At 44.2% G+C, this 14,946-nt stretch overlaps 1 protein-coding gene across 1 annotated transcript in view; it reads left to right on the top strand.

Moving 5' to 3' along the window:
• MSI2 (musashi RNA binding protein 2) overlaps positions 1 to 14,946 on the top strand; it is a 381,856-nt gene that overhangs the window by 292,007 nt on the left and 74,903 nt on the right. The gene's annotated exons all lie outside the window — the stretch shown is intronic.

The following is a 14,946-nucleotide window of genomic DNA, read 5'->3' as shown; positions in this document are numbered from 1 at the left end:
AAAAATGACCGGAGTAGCTACTGCAGAATAAGCTAATTCAGATCAATTTCCCTGTGTAGACAAGCCCCAGTGCTGCTTAATACCGTAGCTGCCCACCAGAGGGAGCCAAAAAGAGTCATGGTGCACTGCTGTCAGCCTGCTACCATGTAACCTCATATCTCTTTGAAAGCACCTCCAGATCTACCTGTCCTAATTCAGGAGCAAGACGACTCCTGAAGTTCTTCTAAAGCCCAGTCTCCTCCTGGGTAGAGGGTTGCTCTGTCAGCAAAGCCACCTAGCCAGATGAAAAAAAAAAACATTTGTATTTCAATCAGTGCAATAACTTTGATATTTTCAGTTAAAATATTCTTTTCCCTTTGTCAAAACCTCCCTTGCTTCTCAAACATGTATTCAGATATGCATTGTATAGTGGTCTGATATGTGTTCACAGACTTTAAATTCAATAATAGAGCTTTTAGTGTGGATAAGATCAAAGCAATCTCCTTAGCATATGCTAGAGGCCTGATTCAATATTTGACTTGCTAATTTTTCCCAGGGCACTGAAATAATATTCTTCATATTGTTCCTCACTGCAATGTGCATCTGAAATGAAAATAACATCTCCTTAGCATTCTATATGTTGAGATGTCAAGCTCAGACTTTAAAGGTGGGGGCTGCACAAAGAGGTGACGGCTCTTACTTTGGGTCTGTTAACTTTAGTGCACTTTGTGTCTATATTAGGCTGTCTTTCTTAGACTGGTTTATTCAGAATTTTTTCTTTTGGCCAATTACATTTTAGTGTTTCCCAGTAGCCACCAATGACCCTTAGAAATGCAGAGTGAAACAAATATGAGCTGAAATAATGCCCCCATCCAAATGCTTATTCTTTTGTATATTAGCTAAATGATGTTCATCCTAATAAGCCATCCAATTAATTGTTTTTCTTTAATAAAAAAAAAAGGTAAAACTAAAGGTAAAAGTGTTGATTTAAACGAGTGCAAGACTTGCCAGCTGGTGAAGGAAAAATAGTCTTTTCATATCCCTTTCTGCAGGGCTTGCTTTATTTCCCAAAATCCCAAACTGGAAACTGCAACAAATCAGGCTTGTCATGTGACATCAGATCACTTGTGTAATAGACCGGGACTTGGAAATCCTTTCCGTGCCAATGCACCTTCACCCCATGTCACAATGGCCCTCTATGCAGATGTTTTTATATAATAAAGACCCTAATCAGGATTGGGGGCCACTAGGTGCTGTAAAAAACACAGAGGTATAATAACTAGCTCTTATATAGCACTTTTCCTCAGTAGATCTCAAAGCACTTTACAAAGGAGGTTGGGGAAACTGAGAAACAAAGTGACTTGCCCAAGGTCTCACCATTGGTCAGTGGCAAACCTGGAAATAGAACTCTGCTCTCTTGAGTCCCAATTCAGTACTCTATCCACTAGCCCACACTGCCTCTCTCTGCCTGCCAAGTGGCAGTGGTAAAGATTCATAGAAAACAGTTAAAGTGAAGGGCGTGCTCTGCTATAGCGAGGGTATGGTGATTAACTCCTTGTAAGAGCATACCCACAGGAACTTTCAAACCCCTGGCAGAACGGTACCTCTCACCCCGTGACTACTTCGTTTCCTTAATAGCCTCTTATCTTTGTCTTTGTCAAATGATTTTTAAAAGTTTGAATAAATGACATCAGCCAGTTTTCCTTTATTTGCTGTTTTGGTGATCTGCTCAGAGAATCTTAATGGACGAGAGGCGCATAATTTTCCTTCACAAGAATTCATGCTGCTTTGTCCTTTTGTCACATTGATCTAGGTGTTTTGTTGTTCTATTTTGTAATTATCAGCCAGCAGTGGATGAAATGTGAAATTTGGAATGATGCAGAAAATATCTGGGAGATTACTTCAGTTATTTCACACTATGTGGTTTTTCTTAGATTCAGATTCTTAGCTGATGTAAATCAGCATTGCTCCCTGGATTTCAATGCTGGCCCTCAGTGAGCTACTTAGTGTGGTACAGATATGAGATGAAAAAGAATCATGCGGTAGAGTCCAGTTTAACTTCAGCGATGTCACGTTGGCAGGACAAAGTGAGGGAGCGGCCTGAGACACTTCATTTGATGCATTCTTAGTGGAATGTCAGTCTGTTGTAGAATTTCAAACAAATTGCATGTTTTTTTTGCTGCATGTGTGCCTTATGTATTTATACATGATGGGGAGATTTTAAAAAGCACTCAACCTTGGCCTAATTCTGCTGTCATTGAAGCCAGTGGAGTTTCACTATTGACTCCATTGGAAACAGTTTTAGGGTATCACCGATTCTGCAGGGATAGAGTTAGGTCAATGCAGGGTGCTTCTGAAAATCCCACCCTTTAGAAACTAATGTGGTGCACATTTTCTTGCAGACATTATTCTTGCTAATTGGATACATTGGCATCTGTGGAACATTCCTGTGTCTGTCACAGGTTCTAGCAGTCAAACACAGACACACACAGTGGTATGTAAGCCATGCTCTCATTGTTGGCTTGGCCAGTCTACAAGTGCAGGGCATTGGTTAGGAGGAAGGACCTGAACTTCTCAGTTCCTGCAGTTACTCAGCAGTTTCTCATTCCCTGGGGGGTTTGTACAGTCCATATCCCGCAGTGGGTGTGATGTTGCTGCACCCCTTCCTCCTGGCTTCAGTGTGGAGTAGGGAACAGTTTTCAGCTGGCACTCAGCTTCCCTACTAGAGTTGCCCTTCTGGCTTTGGTTGCGTGCAGTCCTGTCTTCATGGGCAAAGCTCAGTGGCTTTCCACACTCCATACCGACATTCTTCTAGGGACTGCTTAATTTGCATGTTCTCTTCCTGCTCCTTTCCCCACTATGGTAACACCAGAAATTGGCCTCTGTATTCAGCAGTGTCCATCTTATTGTCACAGCTAGGCAGCGGTCAGCCAAACCTAGGAGTCAGAGTCTGCAGTCATGAGACAGGAGTTAAGAGCTGGGTAGGTCAGGATACCAGGAGATCAGAGACCGGAGACACACTGGAGATCAGAACCACGAGTCAGATGCCAGGAGTCACGCCGGGTCGGGATGCCAGGGAGCAGGAGCAGGGTGGAGCCCAGTTCAGCCACTTTCCTGTTCCTGCTCCTGACTTAAGTAGGGCCAATGGGCCAATCAGCCTCTCTGGAATTCTGTCAATTGGACCTCAGGGGCAGAGCCTCAAACTGGGGCTGGTCTTCATGGGTCCCAGTTAAGCAATTGTCATCAGACTGCCAGGTGGAGGGCTGGAGTGCGGATGCTCCCAGGAACCCTGCAGACCCATATTCGAGACCTGTAGGTCATGACACTTACCTGCTTCTCCACTTCCATGTATTTCAGAGGCTAGCTGGCCAGCTCCTCCCCTCCTGACTTCTCAAGACATCTTCTGACCTCCCTTTTTGGTGTTGCTGGACTAGACACTCCTCCAGTGCTGCTGTTGCCATGTTTACTGGGCCTGTAACCCTATGAGGCTGAGATAAACCAGACTAACACAAATGTCTCACCTTTGGCAAGAACAGGGCTGCCCAAGGAGAGAGGCACAAACTAGCCAGCTACCTCCTGGCGGTGCTGGGATGCACAGTTAAGAGTATGCAATGTCCCCTGAGCCTTGCTCCAGAAGGCAGTTCAAGGAAAAGGAGGACCATTCTTTAGGGGCTAGAGCCCCCAGCCTCTAGTTCACCAATAACACTTACATTTCAGCTAGCTTCCAGTTCTGCTGTGGAATTTTACCCAGCTATTCTCCCACGCTCCCTGGGTGAGGAGGGGCTGGGAGACCTGCTAAAGGAATCCCAGGTTTAGGGCCTGTTAAGGAGAGAGGGGGAGAAGTCATTTGAGCTTTGCATTGAGCTGGGGATAAAAAGGTATAGGCTGTTGTTGTTTGGTGTCATGGATAATTAAAATGAATCCTTACAAACAAAACATGTCATACCTACTTCGTCCATGATACGAAAGCCATGATGCTTTAAGCATCTTTTTTTGGTCGCTCCTTTCACTGCACTAACTTAAAAGCTGCCCACGAGAGAGTAGATGATGCATGATGTAGGCACAGGACTGAGTCATTGCATTGCTGATGTGTCTGTGGATGAATTACCAGATCCAAAAAAGAGAGCGAGAGCTGGTGTGTGGGTGGGAAGGGGAGCCGGCGCAGATGCCTAAAGATGACACGCAGCTAGTTATGGAGCGCTGGGAGAGTACTTAACTTTATCAGCTAGAAATCCATCCTGGGCTGACCACTGGGCAGCCCACTGGTAAGTGTGTGTTATAGGTCCCCCTGTGTGCCAATTTGCAGAGGATACAATTTGTTGCAGACCCCATCTACAGAGCCTTGGTGGTTAAGCTCGAGCTGTAGCAGCTCATGCTTTGAGTTCTGGAGGTCCCCTGGTCTGTCAGCGAAGAGGGCAGCCATCACTACTGCACCTCCAGATTTAGCAACTGAAGTTTATAATGCTGAGATCTCTCTCTCTCTCTCTCTCTCTCTCTCTCTCTCTCTCTCTCTCTCTCTCTCTCTCTCCCCCTCCCATCTTCAACAAGTTGTCATTCTACATAGTGGGAAAATGAAGGTAACTTGGCTACTGTTGTTTGTGAGCCTATTTCTAGGTTCGCTTCTCACTTGTAAGCTAATTTTAGCTCACCCATTCTGCTTCTGTTGCCATTTATAAAGCTTAGAATGTCAAACGCAATAGTAAATGAGTAGTATGAAAGCGAAAAAGAAAATGCCAGAGAGGCATTTAATAAATGACGTGGGAGTAAGATTTAATAAATGTACGTGGGAGTAAGATTATCTCCAAACATTTAAAAACAAACCAATCCCAGGATATGCTTTTCCTAAAGAAGTAGGCTATTTTGCAAATAGAAACAGAGCATGTTGTCTGTGTGGGGTGTAAGGGGTGGGGATATATGGTGGGAGTGATTCTCTCTTTAAAAAATAATTTTGCACAGTGGTGTAGAATGCAGTAGATATTGGTATTTATCATTTATGTTGTGGTAGCACTTATTTGACCACATCTGGGTTCCATTATGCCGGAGGCTGTGCAGCCAGAGAATAAACAGTCCTTGACCCAAATAGTTTACAGTCTAAAAGTTAGAACAGGTGGATCAGGGTGGGAAAAGGGGATCGCTGGCTAACAAAAATAATAGGATGCTTTAGCATTGATCAATACACACATTAGCTATTGAATTTCTCCCAAACTTCTGTGTATCCTTCATATGCCCATAAAGTATAAGAGAATTTAGCACTTTGGAAAACTGACCCTGGTTTGACAGCTCTGGAGGTCCTCTGCCCCTGCCGCTTCCCCCTGATAACATGCACAGCAAAGGTAAACTTGTCCACACTTCCACCTCTGTTTAAACCCTGTCCTTGGAGGATGTACCTGCCTCTAAGGATTAGCCATTTGTTCAGCCGGAATGGGCTGTCTGGTTCTTGGGCTCTCTGCTGAGGCTGTCCGAGAGGTTGCCACACATGATGGATTTTTTTTCACTAGAGGCTTGATTTGAAGTCAAGGGAAGGACTCTGACTTCAATGGGCTTTGGATCAAGATTGAAATACTGAAATGTGGCTAATTCATCCATTCATTAATACATAGGAACCACCAACCGGCATTCTGGTGGTGGTGGTAACTTTCTGCTCTGAAGTGGAATAGATTAAAACTGCCAAGCTAGAAGTTAGCTGTACAGTCCCTGAAATCCAACCACCAGATAGTGATCAAACCTGCAGACAAAGTGAACACTATCTTAGTCCTTAATCACGATGACTACGTCAACAAGGCTACTAGACAACTCTCTGGCACCACTGAGTCTATCAAGAACTAAAAGAAGACCCCCCACACACACCACAGTTCACACATGAATTTAAAGATACTGTGAAATCCTTCACAAACAACTCTACAACCCATCCCAGGGTTCTACATGCTTCCCAAGATACACAAACAAGGGAACCCAGGCAGACCCATCATATTGGGCCACGGCACTCTCACTGAAGGAAAATCAGGACTGCATAAAGGGCCAACTTGCTCCAAGACACTACTGACTTCCTCCAGAAACTAACAACCACCTCTAGAACACCATGCTTGCCACTATGGATGTCACCTCCCTATGCACCAACATCCCTCACCATGACAGCATCGCTCCCTGCCTCGCATACTTACAAGATAACGTGGCTGGCTCATTACAGAAGCAGCTTTTCCTCTCCTGGAATTGACACCTCCTCATCTATTATTGGGAGTGGACTACATCCACCCTGATTGAATTGACCCTGTCAACACTGGTTCTCCACTTGCGAAGTAACTCCCTGCTCTCCATGTGTCCGTATATAATGCCTGCATCTGTAACTTTCACTCTATGCATCTGAAGAAGTGAGGATTTTACCCACGAAAGCTTATGCCCAAATAAATCTGTTAGTCTTTAAGGTGCCACCAGACTCCTTGTTGTGTTTGAAGATAACGTACAGCGCTCAAAAATCCACCCCAAAAACATTGCCAAGATCATCCATTTCATCCTCACCCACAACCTCACATTTAGCAGCAAACATTTTGACCAAACCATGGGAACAGCCGTGGGTATTCAGATGACTTCTCAATATGCCAACCTCTTCGTGGGCCCCCTTGAGGAAGAATTTCTGGATAGATGCACCATGAAGCAAGTGATATACCTGAGATACCTACGGTGATTTTTTCATCCTCTGGACAGAAAACCTAAACTACCTCATAGATTTCTGAACACCATGATCAGTTTCAGTACTGGAACTCTACAAATGACTATAAGAAACCCACAGATCACTACACTTACCTCCAAAGATACAGCAAACACCCCAGACACACCAAAAAATCGGTTATCTACAGTCAGGCACTCATATACTACAGAATTTGCTCCAAAGAGAAATTCCAGGATACGCACTCAAACATGCTTATTCACTAAATAAGGACACTCCACCAGACAAGTAGATCACATCATGAAAAGGACCCCCCAAATGCCCCAGGAGAACCTGCTTCAATAAATGGGGAAAAAAACCCACTGACCAAACATTCCTAGTTGTCACCTGTCACCCCACACTGGAACCCATACAGGATATCGTCAAACAATTACAACCCATACTTGGTGGGGACCACATCCTGAAAAAATCTTTCCTGACCCCCCTTCAAACAACCCCCCAACCTCATCATCAGAAGCAAACTCCCCACAGATCAGGACCCACCAACTCAAAGTGGCACCGGACCCTGCCAGAACAACAGATGCAAAATCTGAAAACACATCTTCACTGCTACAATGATCAATACCCCCACAACACAGCTCTCAAGGTTCTTGAGTCCTATACATGTGGTGTACCTCATCCAGTGCCTTAAAAGCCCCAGCAATAATCATGTGGGTGAAGCCAGACAATCACTATGCTCTCGAATAAGCTCATACAGAAAAATGATAAAAGACCAAAACACCACATCACCCATGGGCAAACACTTTTCACAAAGCAATCACTCCATATCTGATCAATACTCGTCCTCAAAGGAAACCTGCACAACACCTTCAAAAGACGAGTCTGAGATTTAAATTCATAACACTACTGGATACCAAAAATCATGGACTGGCTTCATGGCTCATTACAACCATATGTAACACACACCTACCTGCTTACTCTTAATGGCCCACTTCAGACTCCTTTTCCATAACGGTCTCTTATTGCCTACTCCATTTCAAGTGGCCTCCTACAACATGTTACCCCTTATGCTTAACAATCTGTCCCAATTTATATTTAGTTCAGACACTGATTTCCTTCCCCAGACCTGAAGAAGAGCTTTGTGTAGTTTGAAAGCTTGCCCCTTAAATCAACATCAATTGGCCCAATAAAAGATATTAACCCACCTAGCTTGTCTCTCTGCTATCACGGGACCATCCCGGCTACAACAACTCTGCAAACAATCTAGGTTATAACTGCCAACCTAGAGGGTAAAAGCTGTGTGTCATTTGCAATCCCCTAAGCTACTCAGTCCCCCTTTTTAAAAGCTGTGGTGTGTTTTTAGTAGGTGTAGTAGAATAGTAACCGGAGTCCCCAGCTGAAATCGGGGTTCTGTAGTCCCCAAGCATAATAAGCAGCAGTGACTGCCCCTAAGAGCTTATAATAACAATAGACAGGACAAGACAGTGAAAGGGTGAGCAGGGAAACAGAGGAGAAGAGACTTGTCTGAGGTCACACAGCAGGTCAGTGGTTGAACCAAGAATTCCATCTAGAACTCCTGCCTCCCATACAGTGCACCATCTACTAGACAACACTGCCTGTCCTGCTAGTATTTTACTTCCGCTCTTTGCACTTTATTTTTCTTCTCCGTACGCACTGTAGTTCTGAATGCATTTTAATAATGATGAATGTAAAAGATACTAAGATTTATTGTAGGTGACAATATGCCCCGGGCTGCTTTACAGTTGAGGAGTGCAGTGTGGAGAAGCAGGCTTCTGGGCACAATGTGGAAAATTGGCTCTTTACAGGGTTTGTCTTCAAAGAGACTTACCAAGTGGCCTTGCTGTCAGTGCACACACGTCATCTGAGAAATGGTTGGTGATTTAATGTGGCCATAAGGTTGCAGTTGGGTTGTAACCTTGGCTTTCCCTTCAGACATGTAAAGGGACATTTTAAAGGCCCACAGGTTGAAGGGAGATAGCAAATGGAAAGTTATAGCCAAGCTAAGTGATAATGACTAGGACAGGAGAAGCCCTGCTTCTATATGCATGTAAATATATTTAGTTTTTGAGCAGTCTTCTATTCTGTTTAGTGCCTCAATAACAACATTTTGTCCTTTTCTAGTACCTTTTGTATGAAGATCTCAAAGCGACCACGTTCGTTATGCTCAGCAGCACTCTGCAAGATAGGTATTATCACTCCCCATTTACACATGGGTAAACTGAGTCTCAGAAAGGTTTACGTGACTAGATCATGTATCAAGTTAGCGGTAGAGCCAGGAATTAAACACAGGAGCCCCAACTCCAGTCCCTTGCTCTAACACTGGGCCACAGTGGCTTTTGATGTGTGTGCTCCTGGTAGAAGGGGACTGCCTCTTCATTATGTGTCCATAAGAGCATAGCACGATGGGGCCCCGACCCTGAATGAGGTTCTAGGCACTACTGTATTACTGCTACAGATAATGTGTGCAGCTAGGATGCCACAGATCACATCAAGCTGCAGCAAAACTTGGCTTCTTATCATGATCTCACATTCCAAAATCGCTTTCACCAGGCCGTTGAGCCAAGTACATTGCTAATGGTTCTGGGAGATTATATTACGCCACTGTTGTGGACTGCAGTGTGAAGCATCTGGCAGTAATGATAGGCACTGCCTGCAGATGTATTCTCATTCAGGCTGGTTGAAGGCCTGCAGGAGAGGGAGTGGGGGAGGCAAGGCTGGAGTGAAGTTGTTTTAGAGGGGAATGCTGTGGGATTGTTCAGGTCAGGTTTGTCTGTTCTCTCAGAGATGCGCAATGCCAGACAGCAGCTCCCTCTGAGATCACAAGGCGGTGTAGGTCTGAGTGAAGGACACTGCAGAATGCCTGTAACTTGGATGCCTTCCTCCAAAAGAAAGACACAAAAAGACAACATAGACATGGAGCATTTAACTGCTGCAGACTATGTGATGTGCTGTGATTAAAATGGGTTTTCAAAGCCTGCTGGATTGGGGTGGGAGGGGAGGGGGCTTGCCAAGGGGGACACAGCAAAGAAGAGGGACTGCTCCAATGCTAAGACTTGTCAAGTACTTTATTGGACAGATTAGAGTGATCTATCCCAAGAAAATATGGAAGATGATGTTCCATTCTGTTCTGCAGTCACTGACCTCCCTGTCATAGTCTGAGCATCTATTAAGTGACTAGTTATTCCATACTCCCCACCCCTGGTTTGCCAAACTTCGAAGGGCTTTTAAAAAAACCACATTTCCCTCTATTCCCTCATGTAAATAGACCTTCACAGCATTACTAGGTGAATATAGATTTTAGTATTACATGAACAGTAGTTGCGGCTTGCAGTTGCCTGAACAACATGGCATCTCAGAGGTAAACTAATCCAACTTGCTGTCAATTATTCCTTGCTGGCAAGACAAGGTTGCCTTGTCTTTGGGTGGTAAGCAGTTTTTTGTGCATTGTGAATTCAAGAACACTCCCTCTCCCCTGGCCGCCTCCCCCAAAATAGCTCTGGTTTCTTTGGTAAGTTGTAGCCATGTTTTCCTGAAACATCTTGGTGTTGAGAGCTGACAGCTCGTTTTGTTATGCTGGGTACAACAGGCTTTTCACTCCCCATCTTGACAACCCATGGTTCCAGCAAGTTTGCCTGCTCAGTCCTGACCCAAGAATACTCCAGTATAATATTAATTCTCAAGACCAGACTAAACAAAAACAGTGAATTTTAGCTTCTCTGCTATTTTCGCCTTCGAGTTGAAACTTCCTTTGTTCGGTAACTGAACCTGAAGAACATCCCGCATGCAGGGAAGGTGCCAAAATCTGGAGATTATTAAGGTGAACTGCAAACGCTGAAATGAAGAATTTGTTTAATATCCAGATTTATGGGCTGATTGCCCACATTAACCAGGCAGTTGGGAGTGTCCTAACTTTGAAATATCTATATATATTTCCACTTTGTGAAATCCACTGGCACTTCCCAGTTCAGGAAAAATGTCCTAGATTGTATCATGTAATGTCACTGATTCTACATGGTTGTCTTCAAATTCGACATGGTCCAGTGGATTTTATTTGATCCCAGCATGAACCATTTGCTACATGATGAAGCATGGGGTAGGTAACCAACTGCTCTGCATTTCTCAGGTCAGCGTACAATGGTAGCTTCTTCTGGCCCGGGTTGATAGTGACCAAAAGTTGTTACCATCTGATGTCCATTCAAGGACTTGTGTGGGATGAGTTTGGTAATCTCCACTGAGTTCCCAGTGAAAAGGTCTCTCTTATCACAAGAAAAGAAAAACAACTCTGCAGCTGGCAATGACAGACCTTTCCGCTGCAAGTCTCAGCAGAGAGGTGTGGTGACATCAGCATGGAGAGTGAACTACCGTCTCAGGCAGGGCACTAGCCAGGTGAGCTGAGTCTTGGGATCTATTCTTGGTCTAGCTCCTGATCCACTGGAGCAAGTCACTTCCCCTCTCGGTGCCTCAGTTTCTCCATCAGCAAAACAGGGATAATAATGCTTTAGCCATTTTTTGTAAAGCAGTTTGAGATCTATAGATGAAAAGTGTTCAGCTGTCGTTAAAGGTGCTCCCTACAAGTCAGACTGGGACAAATTGACAGAGCAATGCAGGGAGAGCTGATGTTGCCACTGCTTGTGCTACACACTCCTTTGTGATAAGAGAGTTAACCAGGGTTGCCAATCCAGCATCTTGCATGAGTATTAAATCCCCACCCAGAAGGATCCATTCCCAGCTCAGGGAGGAATGCTTAATCTCTTGAGATTATCTTTAGTGTTGATTGGGTATGTTCATTTGCAAGGTTTTAAGAGTGGCATTTCCTCTCCCCCCCCCCCCCCCCAGTGAGTTTTTTGTTTTTAATTCCAAGTTAAAACTTATTTGCAGCTTGCTAACGTTCTCCTTATGTCCTTGTGGGCTGTGAAAATCATAAATTAAGATAATCTTTCTGAAACCAGCGGTAGTCTGTTTTGTGGTTGCAGAAGCTAATTACTGGGTTATTGTTTCTAACGGTGTTAATCCAAACTTCATTTTCCTGTTAATTGTTCCTCTAGCCAGGCTAGATTATTTTTTATCATTCTGAATATTTGCAATGAAAGCTGCTCTGAGGTGTAACCAATGACTCCGTGACATTTTGAGCAGTGGTGAAGCTGAAGAATGATTGAGAAATGAAATGATACACCTCCACTGATCACTCCACTTGAATTTGCCTGAGGAAATTGAATTGGGCATACTCCTGATAAATAGCCCTCTGATTAAAAACAAACAAAGGGAAGTTGCAGAGGTGGTTGCTGAACTTTTTCATCTAGTACTTGGAGAGAACACATGAGAACATGGAATTGTGTTGTGTACTTGTTGCCTGAAGAAGGATCCTTGCTTTTATAGGATGATCTGGGAGCAGGGAGGAAGTAACATCAAGGTTTTTTTCCATGGCCATTCGGGTTTCAACAAGAGGGATGACAACTGTGGGCCACAAAACTCAAATTCATGGGAAGCCTGCCACATTGCATTTAGGCTCGAAACTCACTGGAAACGTTATTGAAAGGTTATGTCAAAGATTATAGCATTTTGCTTGAATTTAGGGTCAGTTTCCCATTCCAGCCCTTCTGGTCCTCCTTAAAACTTTCCACTGCCATGATGCCTACAAAAAAAACCTCAACAGTGGCTAGGTGGCTGGCTTGCTGTGACCACTGTTTTTAGGAGGGTGTTTCATTGTTTCCTTGTGTTTCCCCCATCTGTTGTATCCACCTATTGTCTATATTCTTTAATACTGAAATTGTAAACTCTTCTAGACGGGCTGTCTCCGTTGTGTTTGTATAGTGCCTAGCACAAGGGGGCCCTAGCCTCTAGGTGCTTCTGTAATACAAACCAATAATAATAAATAAGTTTCCCCCGCGCATCACTTTGAATTTAGGGGGGCTAGAACCTAAATCTTAATGAGAACTTTGTGGAGAGTAAACCCTTATGAACTGAAATGGAAGCTGATGGTTGCCTGAATTGCTGCGAGGTGAAGCAGCCCTCATTAAGGGCCACTCCAGATAGTGCTAAGAAAATGGGGGAATTCTGAGCTTCATTCCTAACTACCACAGTAATCAGGTTAGTGTCTTCAAGTGCAGGGTTGAATTTGTGGGAAAAGAGACACTCAGTTGAGCTTGGGGGTGTGGTAGGTCCGGTTCTTCTTCCGTTTGATCTGTTTCTCCATTACTTTTTTTTTTTTTTGGTCTGTTTCTCTTATATTTATCTAGATACTTGTATGGTCCTTATCTCCATAGTATCTGAGTATTTCACAAACACATGGGAGCCAGAGAAGCATAAGGCCCAGAGGGATTAAGTGACTCGCCCAGGGTTATACAGTAAATCTGTGGCAGAGCTGGGAATTGAAACCCAGATTGTCTGAGTCCCAGTCCAGGGCCTTAACCATCCCCTTCTCTAGATAGATGCAACATACACCTCCAGAGGCCTATGCTGAGATTTTAAATTAACAGATGTGGAAGGATTTCTTTCTTTTTTCCTTCTCTTTCTGTCTCTTTCTTTAAAAGAGACTACTGTGAACCCTGTCACTCAGTCTGGTGACTATCCATGAAGCTCTCATTCACACAGCCCATGACATTGTGAACCAATAAACATTCTGAGGAGAAGGGAAGAGGGCAAATTGCCGTAAGTTGATCCCTCTGTGCTGTTCTAAACAGCAGGGAGGCTGAAGCTATGAGAACAGACCCATTATTTAAAATGGTGGGAAAGTCGCTTGCTTGTTTCTCCCTCTGCCTGTGGATGTATTCCTTCACTGAGGACTCACTGCTACCATCACCATCGCTGAAGAGAAGAGGAAGGAATACACTGCTGGTACTGCCATGGCCTTGCCTGAGTTTACAGGACATGCAGAGAGCAGGTGTCTCCATTTCAGATGCCTCTCTTGTTCATAATGTCTGTTTAACCTATTTTGCCTGCCTCCTTTTAAATCTTTTGCAGCTAATCTCTTCAGTCACCCACAATTCATATATCCAGCAAAGAGCACTCACAGTAACCATGCTTTTCCTTCACATAGCAGCATCCTTCTGAGGACCGCAAAATGTTTTGCACATCGGACTTCCAATCCCAACGCACCTGTGTTTCAGGATGTATATTGTCCTCATTTTGCAGATGGAGAAACCGAGGCACAGAGAAATTAAGCCACTTGTATAGGATTATAAAGCAAGTCAGTGGCAGAGATGGGTGTGTGTGGGACAGGGGCGCTGGAACAATTTGTATAGTGGGGGTGCTGAGAGTCATTGAACCAAATTGTAAACCCTGCATATGATGGAAACCACGTCAAGCCAGGAGGTGCGGCAGCACCCCTAGTTCCAGCACCTATGGTATGGAACCCTGGTTTCCTGTACGCTTTAATCATAAGACACTCAAATACTTCCAGTTTCCTCCGTTGGCTCCCCTTTCCTCTCCCTGCTCTTCTCCCACTATACCCACTGAGCAATCCTGACCCAGGCACTCACTGGCAAAACAGTGACATCAGAAGAACTCTAGAGGCATTTCATTCCAATGGATTCTGGCAGATCTGTTGGCAAGATGCGAGTGTTTTGACATCGTTGTTGGCGGAATCTGAGCATTATTGCTTTGTGAAGTGTTGCGAGCAAGCTAAGTAAATAAGATCTGTCGTGGGGTTTGCAATAGAAAGTGGAAGAGTAGGTGGTTTTGTTTAAAATACTCCCATTACAGTCAGTTAACCTTTATGTTACCTAAATGAAAATTATGTAAACCTGAAATTTTCGCTGATCAGGTTGCCTAGGAACAGGCGGTCAGTTTTCATAAGACAATGAATACACAGTCACTGATAGGGCTATTAGGAACAGAGGCATTTAGCCATATTATTCTACCTCCCTGGGTTTGTCTGGTATAATTACCTGTTTTCACGTAGGAAGCACGCCCACCTGTGCTTGCTCATTCAAGTAGCGGGGCCTGTGGAAGAGATGTTTCCCTGCTTAAAGTGAATCCACCAGCCCAATCTGCATATGCTAAACGTTGCCAATTCTGTTCTTCATTGCTGCGGGTTAGAGGTTGGTGTGTTCAGTCCACAATCAGAAAAGCAGATGCTTTTGTTGTTTGCGTTATAATTGTGACAAGGGGCCCCAACCAAGATCAGGGCCCCACTGTGCTAGTCACTGTACAAACATGTCATAAGAAGCAATTCCACAGAGCTTGAGTTCTAAATGGACCAATTCAGACAAAGGGTGGGACTGGAGGGGAGACAGAAAATTCACTTAGGGATTTACCTAAGGATCAAATCAGTGGCAGAGCCC

Source organism: Emys orbicularis, chromosome 17 (genome assembly GCF_028017835.1).
Source record: "Emys orbicularis isolate rEmyOrb1 chromosome 17, rEmyOrb1.hap1, whole genome shotgun sequence".
Taxonomy (NCBI): Eukaryota; Metazoa; Chordata; order Testudines; family Emydidae; genus Emys; species Emys orbicularis.
This window is presented reverse-complemented; position numbering and strand designations above follow the sequence as displayed.